At 37.8% G+C, this 11,651-nt stretch overlaps 1 pseudogene across 1 annotated transcript; it reads left to right on the forward strand.

Moving 5' to 3' along the window:
* The first annotated feature begins 718 nt into the window (after nt 1-718).
* LOC149266895 (putative arabinosyltransferase ARAD1) lies at nt 719-2,728 on the forward strand (annotated as a pseudogene). The gene is made up of 2 exons (XR_016253035.1): nt 719-1,743; nt 1,948-2,728. The product of XR_016253035.1 is annotated as a putative arabinosyltransferase ARAD1 (transcript).
* The last annotated feature ends 8,923 nt before the right edge of the window (nt 2,729-11,651 follow it).

The following is an 11,651-nucleotide window of genomic DNA, read 5'->3' on the forward strand; positions in this document are numbered from 1 at the left end:
AAAAATAAAACTCCAAAATCAGGGATCTGCGATTCCAAAATAATTATTTTCAACTTCTTGATCTCTGTGAAAAATACCAGTAATAAAGAATGACGGAAGAGAAAGGCAAATGAGTTCGGTGGAATGAGGACCAGGGTCCCATAGGGGACGATATCCAGCTATCTGATTGAGGAATTCTACGATGGGCTGTTGAAGATTTAACCCTGTTTCTCAGCTGCTGTAAGACAAATTCTCCTCCTTCACCGTTAATTATTGGGCCAGTCTGCTTATGAATTAAATATAAATAAGCATGCTTAGTGATTTCTGCAAGGGATTTTCAGAAGTCAACCCAAATGGAAAAGAGGAGTTATTACTGATGTTTTATGGAGGCCCATCTTGCCTCCATAAACCTGGGGATTAGGTTTTTTAATATTTTGTCAATACCCATCTTTGTTTTCTGTGATAGGTTTATGATAAATTGCCCATTTCTCTATTACCTTATCTCAGGGAAATTGGTTTCATTGCATGAAAGTTGAGCTCTATATGATTTGTTTTTGAGAAGCATACAGATCTGAATGTGATGCAAATTGTATTTTTCTTACTGGGCCTGCGATGAACCATCCCAATTCTTGTGCAAGTTAGTAAGAAAATTTATATATTTTCTGACCTGTGTGTCATTCCATGTAAACATTGCTGAAGCCCAAGGGAACTGTTGTTTTTTAGGTGTTTCTGTCCACACCCATCTTGCTTTTTCCTGCAACTGGAGTTCAAGGGGAATCCTATTGATTCATATTGAGTCGATATAGTTTAACCACGACTGAGCAAAATATGCATTCCAAATGTTGTCAACCTAAGAAATTGACACTGTGCCTGCTTTTTCTGATCTCGGCATTGGCTCTGCTCAGTTCTCTGGCTTTTCTTCAAATTTCAAGTCAGCCTCTTGGCAAAGATCAGTATTCTCCATTCTCAGATCCTAAGGTAAAAGTTATCTTAGAGGATAAGAAGCTGTTGTATGAAATTTCAGATGAATTGCAGCCATCTTTAATCTCCTCTTCTGGAATCGGGACAGATGAATTTACAGATAAGAATAGAACTCCCACCGGTTCAGAGCCAAATAAGAGACAGGGCAACCCGAAAGACGCAGTGTTGAAGGTTTTTATGTATAATATGCCACCTGAATTCCATTTTGGTATGTTAGATTGGAAGCCAGAAAAGAGTGTATGGCCGTCAAATCTCACTGAAATCCCTCGATATCCGGGCGGACTCAATTTGTAGCACAGTCCAGAATACTGGCTTACCTTGGATCTACTGTCTTCGAACATACCAGGCAGAAACTCTCCTTGCAGTGCCCGGAGAGTTGAAAATTCCAAAGAGGCTGATGTTTTCTTTGTGCCCTTTTTTTCTTCATTGAGTTATAACAGGCATTCAAAAGTTGAGACCCGTGGGCATAAGAGTAAAAATGAACTTTTGCAGGAGAAATTGGTGCATTTTTTGATGGGTCAGGAGGCCTGGAGGAGATCAGGGGGGAAGAATCATGTAATAGTTATGCATCATCCAAATAGCATGGTAATAGCAAGGGAGCAGCTTCGGTCGGCAATGTTCATTGTAGCTGACTTTGGACGATATTCACCTTTGGTAGGCAACGTAGAGAAGGATGTTGTGGCTCCTTACAAGCATGTTGTTCCTTCCCTTGCAAAGGATTCTTCATCATTTGAAAGCCGAAGCATTCTCCTTTTCTTTCAAGGTGCTATTTACAGGAAGCATGTGAGTTCTTGAATCCAAATGCAATTATTTCCACCATTATTTTGGCCTCTTTAAAGTGTGCTTGCATGCAGCCTGTTGTTGGTAGGAATCCCTTCTTGAGGCACCACAAGCCCATGAATTTGATTCCATATTTATTTTGTTTCAAAAGCGAACACGTTGAATTTACCTTCAATGTCCATTGCTGACTTGGTTTATTATTATCAGGGTGGATATATTAGACAAAAGCTCTATGCTCTTCTGAAGGATGAAAAGGAAGTACATTTTACTTCTGGGAATACACAGAGGGATGGAATAAGAAAAGCAACTGAAGGCATGCGGTCTTCAAAGTTTTGCCTAAACATTGCAGGCGATACACCCTCTTCAAATCGGCTCTTTGATGCTATTGCTAGCCATTGCGTTCCTGTTATCATTAGCGATGAGATTGAGCTTCCTTATGAGGATGTCCTTGATTATACAGAATTTTGCATTTTTGTACAATCTGCTGATGTTGTCAAAAAAGGGTTTTTGATAAGATTGCTTAATAGTGTTAAAATGGAAGAATGGACCCGCATGTGGCAAAAGTTGAAGGAAGTCAGCCACCATTTTGAGTATCAGTATCCAGCTCAGCCTGATGATGCTGTGCACATGATTTGGAAAGCAGTTGCGAGAAAGCTACCTTCTGTCAGGCTCTCCCTTCATAAAGGAAAGCGCTACTCCAGATCTTGGCTTGCAAAGCACAGAGATTCCTTTTTCAGTCTACAAAAATTGGCTAGAGGCTAGCCTAGATTCGGGCATGATTTCTGCAATTCAGATTCACATTTGAAATTACCAAACAGAAGGTAGTGTAGTCACAACTCACATCGTTTCCATGGTACTTAGACATGCATGGCTTAATCTCTTTGACGAGCATATGACTACTGATAGAATCAACGAGTAACCATCAAAGTAACTATAACTGATTTAATGAGAGCCATGTGCAGTTTCATAGTCTGAATTAGTCCGATGTTCAAGATGGAAGATATTCTGAATTAGTTCCAAATTGTTTGAGGAAATAATTGAGAGTTATCAGTCAATTGATGCATGCATGCACTCAACTAGTGTACTCCAGATAATTGAAGATTCCCTCATTAGAAACTCATGCATGTCCATTATGAGAAAGACCAAATTGAACTAAATGTCAAGGACATTGTATTATCAGTTGCATGTGTTTTCCTATAAAGGAAACTCATCCATGTAGTCAAGGGAAGGTTCCTTGAGGATTGCGCAGTTCTGACAGTGTGTTAGAGCAGTGTGTGAGAGCAGTGTTACACTCAGTGAAGGAGATCATCCCAGAGGTAACTACGCAAGGAAATAGGAGCTTGGAGGGCAGAGGAGAAGGCTTGTGAGAAGCTTTGTTTTCCTGTGAGAATCCATGAGGATTGTATTGAGAGTTGGCTAGCTGTGAGAGCTAAGGCTTTATATAATTCTAATGTATTTCCACCTTGTATGATAATACAGATAGTAGGGTTCTTAGTTGAGGCTTTCCCCTGAGTACTTTCTGTGTTTCATGTGCATTGATTCTTCTCCTTATCATTATATGTGTTCAGCTCTGATTCAGCTCGATCTTTAAGCTTCCGCAAGTTTGATAGTAGAAGTAGATTACAATATTTCACTTTGGTATATTGCAATATCGAGTTAATCTATAGTCAGATTTTCTACATAGATCTCAGAGGTAGATTTGTAGAGAATTTGCAGAATTTCTACATGGTACCAGAGCTAGCTGATCTATAGAGAAATTTCTACTTGGTATCGGAGCCTAGTTTATCGGAGCTGTGAATAGTATACAGAGAAGAGAATTCGAAGTTTGAAGTTTGGGGTTGCAGGTGAAAATCAAATTCTTATCATACTTCAAGGTTAGCCAATGGCATTCTATGGCTTGAGACTCAAGTATGCCTTTGAAGGCAACTCGAATTACATAGCATGGAAAGATCACATGGAGGCTGTATTAGAAGATAATGGCTTGAAGGATTTCTTTGATTAAGAAAACCCAAAGCCGAGTTCAAGTAGTGCACAAGAGTTGGTTGAGTGGAAGAAGTGTGTGGCGAGGGCGAGACAGATCATCCTTGAGGGATTTCGAGACCATATTGTCTCGAGTCTCCATGGGAAGGATACTCCATATTCAATGTGGAAGACATTGAAGGACCTCTACCAGAACAATAGTGACCAGAGGAAATTGGCGCTCAAGGATAAGCTTCGAAGAATCAAGATGGAGAACGGCAATACTATTTCCACATATTTGAACAAGCTAACCACTTGCAGAGATGAGCTTGAAAGTGTGGGAATAACTACTGCCGATGATTATATGTTGAGCCTCACTCTCCTTGGCCTTCCAAAGAGATGGAATAGCTACCAGGACTCTATGAATGGAAGGGAGAAACTCCCGAATTGGGAACAACTGTGGTCAGATCTCATGCAAGAGGAGATCATGAGGAGCACATGAGATGGTTATTCATCCAAGGATGATGATGAAGGAAATCTGGCCTTAGCAAGTAAGGCAAGGAAAGGGAAGGTGAAGGTGTGCCATTCTAAACTGAATTCTTCTCATGGAGGGGAGAAGGTTGACAAGTCTAAAGTGAGATGCTTTAATTGTCATGAGATGGGTCATCCTGCGAGTAATTGCCCATCGACGAAGTCCAAGAGGGGATCCTTGGAAGGATTTGAAGGTGAGGCATTAGCCTCTCAGTTCGAAATGGACTTCACCCTCATCGCATGCATGGTGTCATCAATGATGGGTTGTGGTTTGTATCTTGACAGTGGAGCCTCATTCCACATGACTGGCAATAAAAGTTTATTCAGTACCTTCAAGGAGAAAGACCTCAAGATGCACATAGAGATGGGTGACGACAAAAGGTTTGGTGTTTCAGGAGTGGGCACGATTGCTTTTCAGAGGGAGCATGGAGCTTCTATCACCTTGACAAATGTGAAGTATGTGTCTGGACTAAAGAAGAACTTGGTAGAAATTTTGATGTTGGAGGACAAAGGCTACGATGTGTTATTTAGTAAGGAAAAGGTTTTCCTTAGACACATCACCACAAGATAGGTGAAACAGATCACTTCATGAGTCAAGAACCTATATGCTCTTGAGGTTCAAGATGCATGCAAAGCCTTGAGGAGCAAGACAAATGTTAGAGACTTTGTGGTTGAGAGGGAGAGTACATTACGTCTCAACATGCAGTCGCAGAAGAAGTCTCACACAATTGTGGAGGAGCCACAATTAGAGTCAGAAGAGGGATCACATGCAGTGATACCTCCAGGTGTGAGGTAGGGCGATGTGAAGTGATAGTCCCATGAAGGCTGAAATTGGGTAGGGTCCATTGAGATGTTTTATCTCATGGATCGTACCTTGCTACATGAGCCCAAAGTACATAGTAGCGGGAGGAACAAGTGGGATTGATGCAGTTAGAGATCAAAGTGACAGAGGCTAGAGTAGTTAGACACTGAAGATCGCAGAGAAGCTTTGAAAATAGTGCAGAAAGGCAGAGTCAGCAGAAGCGCAGAGTTTTCAGTTGACAGAGGCAACAACAGTCAGAGACTTTGATGACAAATGCATCATTCTGATTCAGGTTGGATGTTTTTTTTTATTTCTGGAGTTGTTGGAGCTACAACACTCGAGAGAAGTGTTGCATGAAGAACATTCCAAAGGTTCAGGATCAGGATCTAGTTGAATTTTTTTTCTTGTTGAGAGGGAGTGTTGAAAATAGCAACAAGAAATGATAAAAATAGAATCCAGTATATTACAATTTATTTTTCTCCTTAAATTAAAATTGTCAATTAAAATTTGAATTTAGTCTTACCAATACTTGGAAATAATTAATTAATTCATTATGGATTAATTAGTTTGAGAAATTCAAGTTATAGGTCTTCATGCAACAGTTATCCCTTAAATTAAGGAGATTATCCCTTAATAAAGGAGATAAGATTGAGTTATGATTTGTCATTAGTTAGCTCAGTTTACTTAGTTAAGTCCAGTTAAATTAGTTCCAAACTGTTTGAGGAACTAATTGTGAGTTATCAGTCAGTTGATGCATGCATGCACTCAACCAGTGTACTCCAGATAACTGAAGGTTCTCTCATCAGAAACTCATGCATGTCTATTCTGAGAAAGACCTAATTGAGCTAAATGTCAAGCACAATGTACTATTAGTTGCATGTGTTTTCCTATAAAGGAGACTCATCCATGCATTCAAGGGAAGGTTCCTTGAGGATTACACAGTTTTGACAGTGTGTTAGAGCAGTGTGTGAGAGCAATGTTACACTAGGTGAAGAGATCATCCTAGAGATAACTACACAAGGAAATAGGAGCTTGGAGGGCAGAGGAGAAGGGTTGTGAGAAGCTTTGTTTGCCTATGAGCATCGAGGAGGATTATACTGAGAACTGGCTAGCTGTGAGAGCTAAGGCTTTGTATAATTCTAATGTATTTCCACCTTGTATGATAACACAGATGGTGGGGCTTTTAGCTGAGGCTTTCCCCTGAGTATTTTCTGTGTTTCATATTCATTGATTCTTCTTCTTATGGTTATATGTGTTCAGATCTAATTCAACTCGATCTTTCACCTTCCGGAAGTTTGATAGTAGAAGTAGATTATAGTATATTACGTTATCGAGTTAATCTACAGTCAGTTTTTCCACATAGATCTCAGAGGTAGAGCTGTAGAGAATTTGCAGAATTTCTACAAGGGGGAGCACCAAATTTTATATGAATTTTGGAAAAAAATAATTCCAATTAAAATTATCATCTTCACATGGTTGGTCTACCACAATTGGAATCTTATCTGGGAGAATCTGCAAAAAAGACAATGACATGGTCCAGGAATGTGCACTATTTGCAAAAGAGATGCCGAAAATAACAATCATATATTTCTTCATTGCCAGTATATTATTCAGGTATGGAGAAAGCTATCATCCCTCATTGGTTTCCCATATATTCACCATAATTGCATCAGGGACTCTCTAAAATGGTGGAGTGCTTAGAAATATTTCTGGAGAGCCATCCCACTTTTCCTTTTTTGGGCAATCTAGAATTGGAAAAATAGGTACATTTTCCAAAACTCTCCAGAAGATTTCTATTCGGTTGTTGAAATAATCATCACTAATCTCTCTATATATTCTACTCAATCCCCATGCACTAATAACAGACCACACAAGCAAACCAATATACAGTTCCTGTATCCGATGGGGTTTTTTGATGGGGCAGCGCAAAGGAATTCTTGTGCATATGGTTTTTGGATTGCTATGGCTACTAATTTGTCTTACAGGGTCATTGGGATGGAGGTTGCGGCACCAACACCAATGCAGAAGCATTCGCCCTATGGGGACTCTTATGGTTCAACAAATTCCTTGATAATCCCTATTTACATATTTATGGAGATTCGAAGATCATCATTGATCAGGTCTTGGGGAAGGCCTCCATAAATAATCCCATGCTACAGGGATGGCTGGAGTGGATTGAACTTCTTTGGCAGCTCCACGGAGGCTCCACAATCCAGCATATTGGCAGGAACCTGAACAAGGAAGCAGATAGACTATCCAAAAAGGGATTATTGGGGTTGATCGACAAATGGTACTTGGAGATCACTTGGGAACAAAATATTTTTGATATGGGGGACTTCCTATTTCCTGGTTAATTCTCTAGATCTGTCCTCACTTTTTTTGTAAAATTTTGTGTATATGTCTTTTTATCTAGTTATACTGATGTCCATTGAGGAAATGGGATGTACTGCCTTGACTCCATCATTTGATAATATGTTTTTTTTCATGTAGCTCCGAGCATTTGAAAATATCATGTCTCTTCAGGAGTTGTGATCTTCATTTCTGGGCATTTGGCCTGTGATTTAGATTGCACTACATGCCCTTAATATTGGGATTGGATTGGGATAACTTTGATCTCATACATTCCGGGAATGCTCATATGAATGTTAACTATCATATATATTTTTATCTGATAATATAATATCCTTCTTTTTTCTTCATGAAAAAAACCACACATTTCCACATTGATGAGAACATTTGAAAATTGGTTCAGCAATTATGGAAGTTTTTTGAATTCTATGGTATAATAATTTTAGGTGAAATAGGATTTTTAAATACATAAACAAATTCAATATTTTTATAATGTTTTTTTAATTCTTAAAAAATCTTTTAAAAGTTATAAGCAAAATCAACTTAAAAAGATATACCCAAAAATATCCTGTCATTTAATAAAAACTAGATGAATCTCCCAAAAAGATATACCCAAAAGTATCCTGTCATTTAATAAAAACTAGATGAATCTCCCATGCACTTAAGTAATTCAATATAAAAAGATCTCCGCCCATAAAACCGTGATTGCACAATTTTTTTGTGCGTGGCAAATTTTAGTAATCATGGTTTTTGATTTTTAAATGTGGGGACACAATTGTTTTAATGGTTAATGGTTAGTTATCTAAATTTTGTTTTTAATATAAAGAAAATAGATTTAATTAAAAAATTATAATATTAATATATAAGAAAATTAAATATTTTTTAATTTTATTTAAATTTTAAATAAAATAATTTAGAAAATCTTTTTATTTGTTTATTTGTTTTTGTTAATATGAATAAGAATTTTTTTAGAGAATTCATTACTCTAAAACATTGGTTGCTACTATGTTATTATTATATTAAGAATAATTATTTCACAAATATTATAAATATGTCAGTTGTAAAATTAAGGTGTTGTGATGCGAATGACCAAGTCTTATGTGTCAAAGGTCACTGCTATTGCGACCCTGTACTTCCTCTGCCTTAGTATTTAATGCAACAGAGTCTTTCACATCTAGCTTATACAATTTCTTCACATGAACTCCGATCAACTTCACCTGTCCCGTGGCTATGTGTCTTAGGAATGCTTTTCCTTTTGCTGAAGATCACATCATAACCACGGTCTCCCAAAACTACAAAAAAGAAGAGATTTTTCTTTAGGCCTAGAACAAACATAACATCCTTGAGCCTAAGAGGGGAGCTCGACTCCCTCTAAAAGGTGATTGTACCAATATCAGTTGTGTTGTACCGTCTATCGTCGCCTAGCTTGATGTGCATCTAGAGATCTTTCTCCTCCAGGTCACTGAAAAAATATCTACACCTTGTCAGGTGGAACGATGCACCTAAGTCCAAGTACCACACACTCCACAGTATTATGATGGGCATGCATATGCTAATGGTAAATTTGAGATTGAACTATGAAGCCAAGGCTTTGCCTGTTACTCCTCCGAAGGTATTCTGTATTGCCTTTTTGTGTGGACACTTTGGGGAATAGTGCATTTATTTCTTGGCAAATCCCTCTTCTTTCCCCCCGAGGCTAGATTCTGGTTTGGTTTGAGCTTTCTTCCCTTTTCCCTTATTTTCCTTTCCAACCAATGCAAATATTTCTTCATCCTTGCCCTTAGATGAGGTCCCATCTCTGGTATTCCACGTTATTTCCTCCTGTACCAAATCAAACCATAAGCATTCCCAATTCAGTAGTTTCTCCCTCCCATTCACTAAATCTTGATAGTTATGCCAGCTCTTGGGAAGGCTCAGAAGGGTTAGGCTTACCAAGTCATGCTATGAAACAATAACACCAATTTCTACAAGCTCATCACGAACTTGTGTGAACCTACTCAGATACTGCGAGATAGTGTCATTCTTCTACATCTTCATATTTCAAAGTTTATCCTTTAGCATTGACTTCTTGTGGTCACTACTATTCTAGAACAGATCTGTTAGTGCATACCACATTGCATAAGGATTTTCTTTCCCATGGATATTGGTGACAATGTGGTCCTATACTCTCTCTAATATTATTCTCCTCTCCTCGGATACATCTTTCATTCAATGAGCAAGGTTTTAGGGATCAGATTCTGTTGGTTTTGCAACGTATCTCTTGATGTATTCTAAAAATCCCAATCATCTAATACCTCCTCCATGCGATGAAGTTAGAGTTTTCTTCCAAGGCATACTCTAGCTTCACCCCATTGAAGGTCATCTTCTCAGCTCTAAAGATATCCCGCTACACTAAACTGCAAATTTGAACTTCCTCACAAACAACTTCGAAATTCTTTCTCTAACGTGACTCTTGCTCTAATACCATGTAGAAATTATGCTGTAGATTTGCTACTGCTGATGAAGTTTTTTCAAAATCACAAGACACAAACCTACTCTACTACTCCATGGAAGTTAATTCACAATTTAGAACAAAAATTTCAGACATGCAATAAGAAATAACACACATAAACACAATATTTCTCCTAGGGAATGAAATCTGCTGAAAACGCCAATGCATGCTTGCATTAATTTGATGAATAGAGATGTATTACAATTTCTTTGCTCAATTGAGCACAAACTAAAAATGAATAACCTATATTTCTGGTCATGGAGAAGCTTTAATCCAGACTTAATCAATTTTTGCCTTTGCTTGAGCCCAAATTTCCTTGCGCAATTCCTTGAGAAATTATGCCCCTATTATTTAGAATTTTTTCCGAAATGGATTGCAATTCCTAAGGTTGATCATATGACTGCATGCAACAGTAATACACTTAATACTAGTCTACAACTAATGTTACACTACCTTGGAATCTCCACCACAGCTGGGGAACTCGAATTCTTTGCATGCACTAGCTATTTTGGGCTAATTGATCAGTTAACTAGATTATCACTGAGTTTGACTGAAGTCTCATTGCACAACTGACCTTCCACTAGTTCCTCCAACAGTTATAACTAGTTTAACTGAAAACAACTTGAGATAATTGACCTTGATTGCTACAAATTACCAACCACACATGCTTAACTGAACTCTAACTCCTCCAATTCAAATTTACTGAGTAAATTGGGTGACATAAGCCATGCCATACAAGTTAATTTCATCGAAGTTGTCTAATGATGTGGAAATTCAAATTTTCTCAATTTAATCAAGGCAAAATGAAATTGAGAATTTCTTGCTACAATTTTCAACAATCCTTCAAGTGAATCTAATCATTTTGTTGAGGATAGTCAGGAGTTCCAACACAAAAATGTGCTCATAACGACAACCAGTGGATATAAGTAGCATTCAAAATAAATGAAAGAGTAAAATAACACATTAAAACACAATTGATGGAAACCCTAAAAAGTACTCCAACTATGTTATGACCTATCAACGTTCAGCGAAAGTGCCTCCATTGCTCCTCTCATGAAGCACACCTCTGTCGTCGACCTCTATCGCCCTAAATTCCATCATTTGTTGTCGGTCTCCATCACTCTACTTCCTGAAGAACCCATCAACAACGTAAAGATGGACCCATAATCCTTTACCTTTACCTTTTTTACTAGCGACTTATATTGAAAATTTTAAGACAAAAGACTCATTTTGTCTTAAAAGCCCCCTTCGTGTAGTAGTATCAAATGCAACGACAGACAAGTTTTCTCTAATTGTATCAGCAGAGATCGTAGGGACAAAAGAGGAATTGATGTTTGGGAAATATTGCCAAGAAAAAGGGTCGCGTTCTTCAGAGTCAGCTAACCCCACAAAATGAAGAGCCCAACAAATCGTTGTCTTTATATAAGATAATGTGAATGGTAAGTGAAATAACAACCTTGGTATAGGTGTGCAACAATAGTAGCCTGCAAGATGGTGGACTTAGTGCGCACTCTCAGAGTCAATTTTGTAGTCATTAGATAATATTGTCTTAAATTGATATGTTTTTGTTTTAATTATTAATTGTCTTAGATGGGTTTCGTCTTAAGTGGCCATTGTCTTAAATATAAAGTTTTGCCTTAAAATATTTTTGTGTGAAAGTGTTTTTGTCTTAATATAAAATTTTAAAACTATGTTTGTCTTAAATATAAAGTTGTGTCTTAAAATATTTTTGTCTCACCCTGTTTTTGTCTTAAACATTAAATTTTGTCTTAAAATCTT

Source organism: Pinus tabuliformis, chromosome 6 (genome assembly GCF_031772625.1).
Source record: "Pinus tabuliformis cultivar Carrire ecotype Pingquan chromosome 6, CPIR1, whole genome shotgun sequence".
Classification (NCBI taxonomy): domain Eukaryota; kingdom Viridiplantae; phylum Streptophyta; class Pinopsida; order Pinales; family Pinaceae; genus Pinus; species Pinus tabuliformis.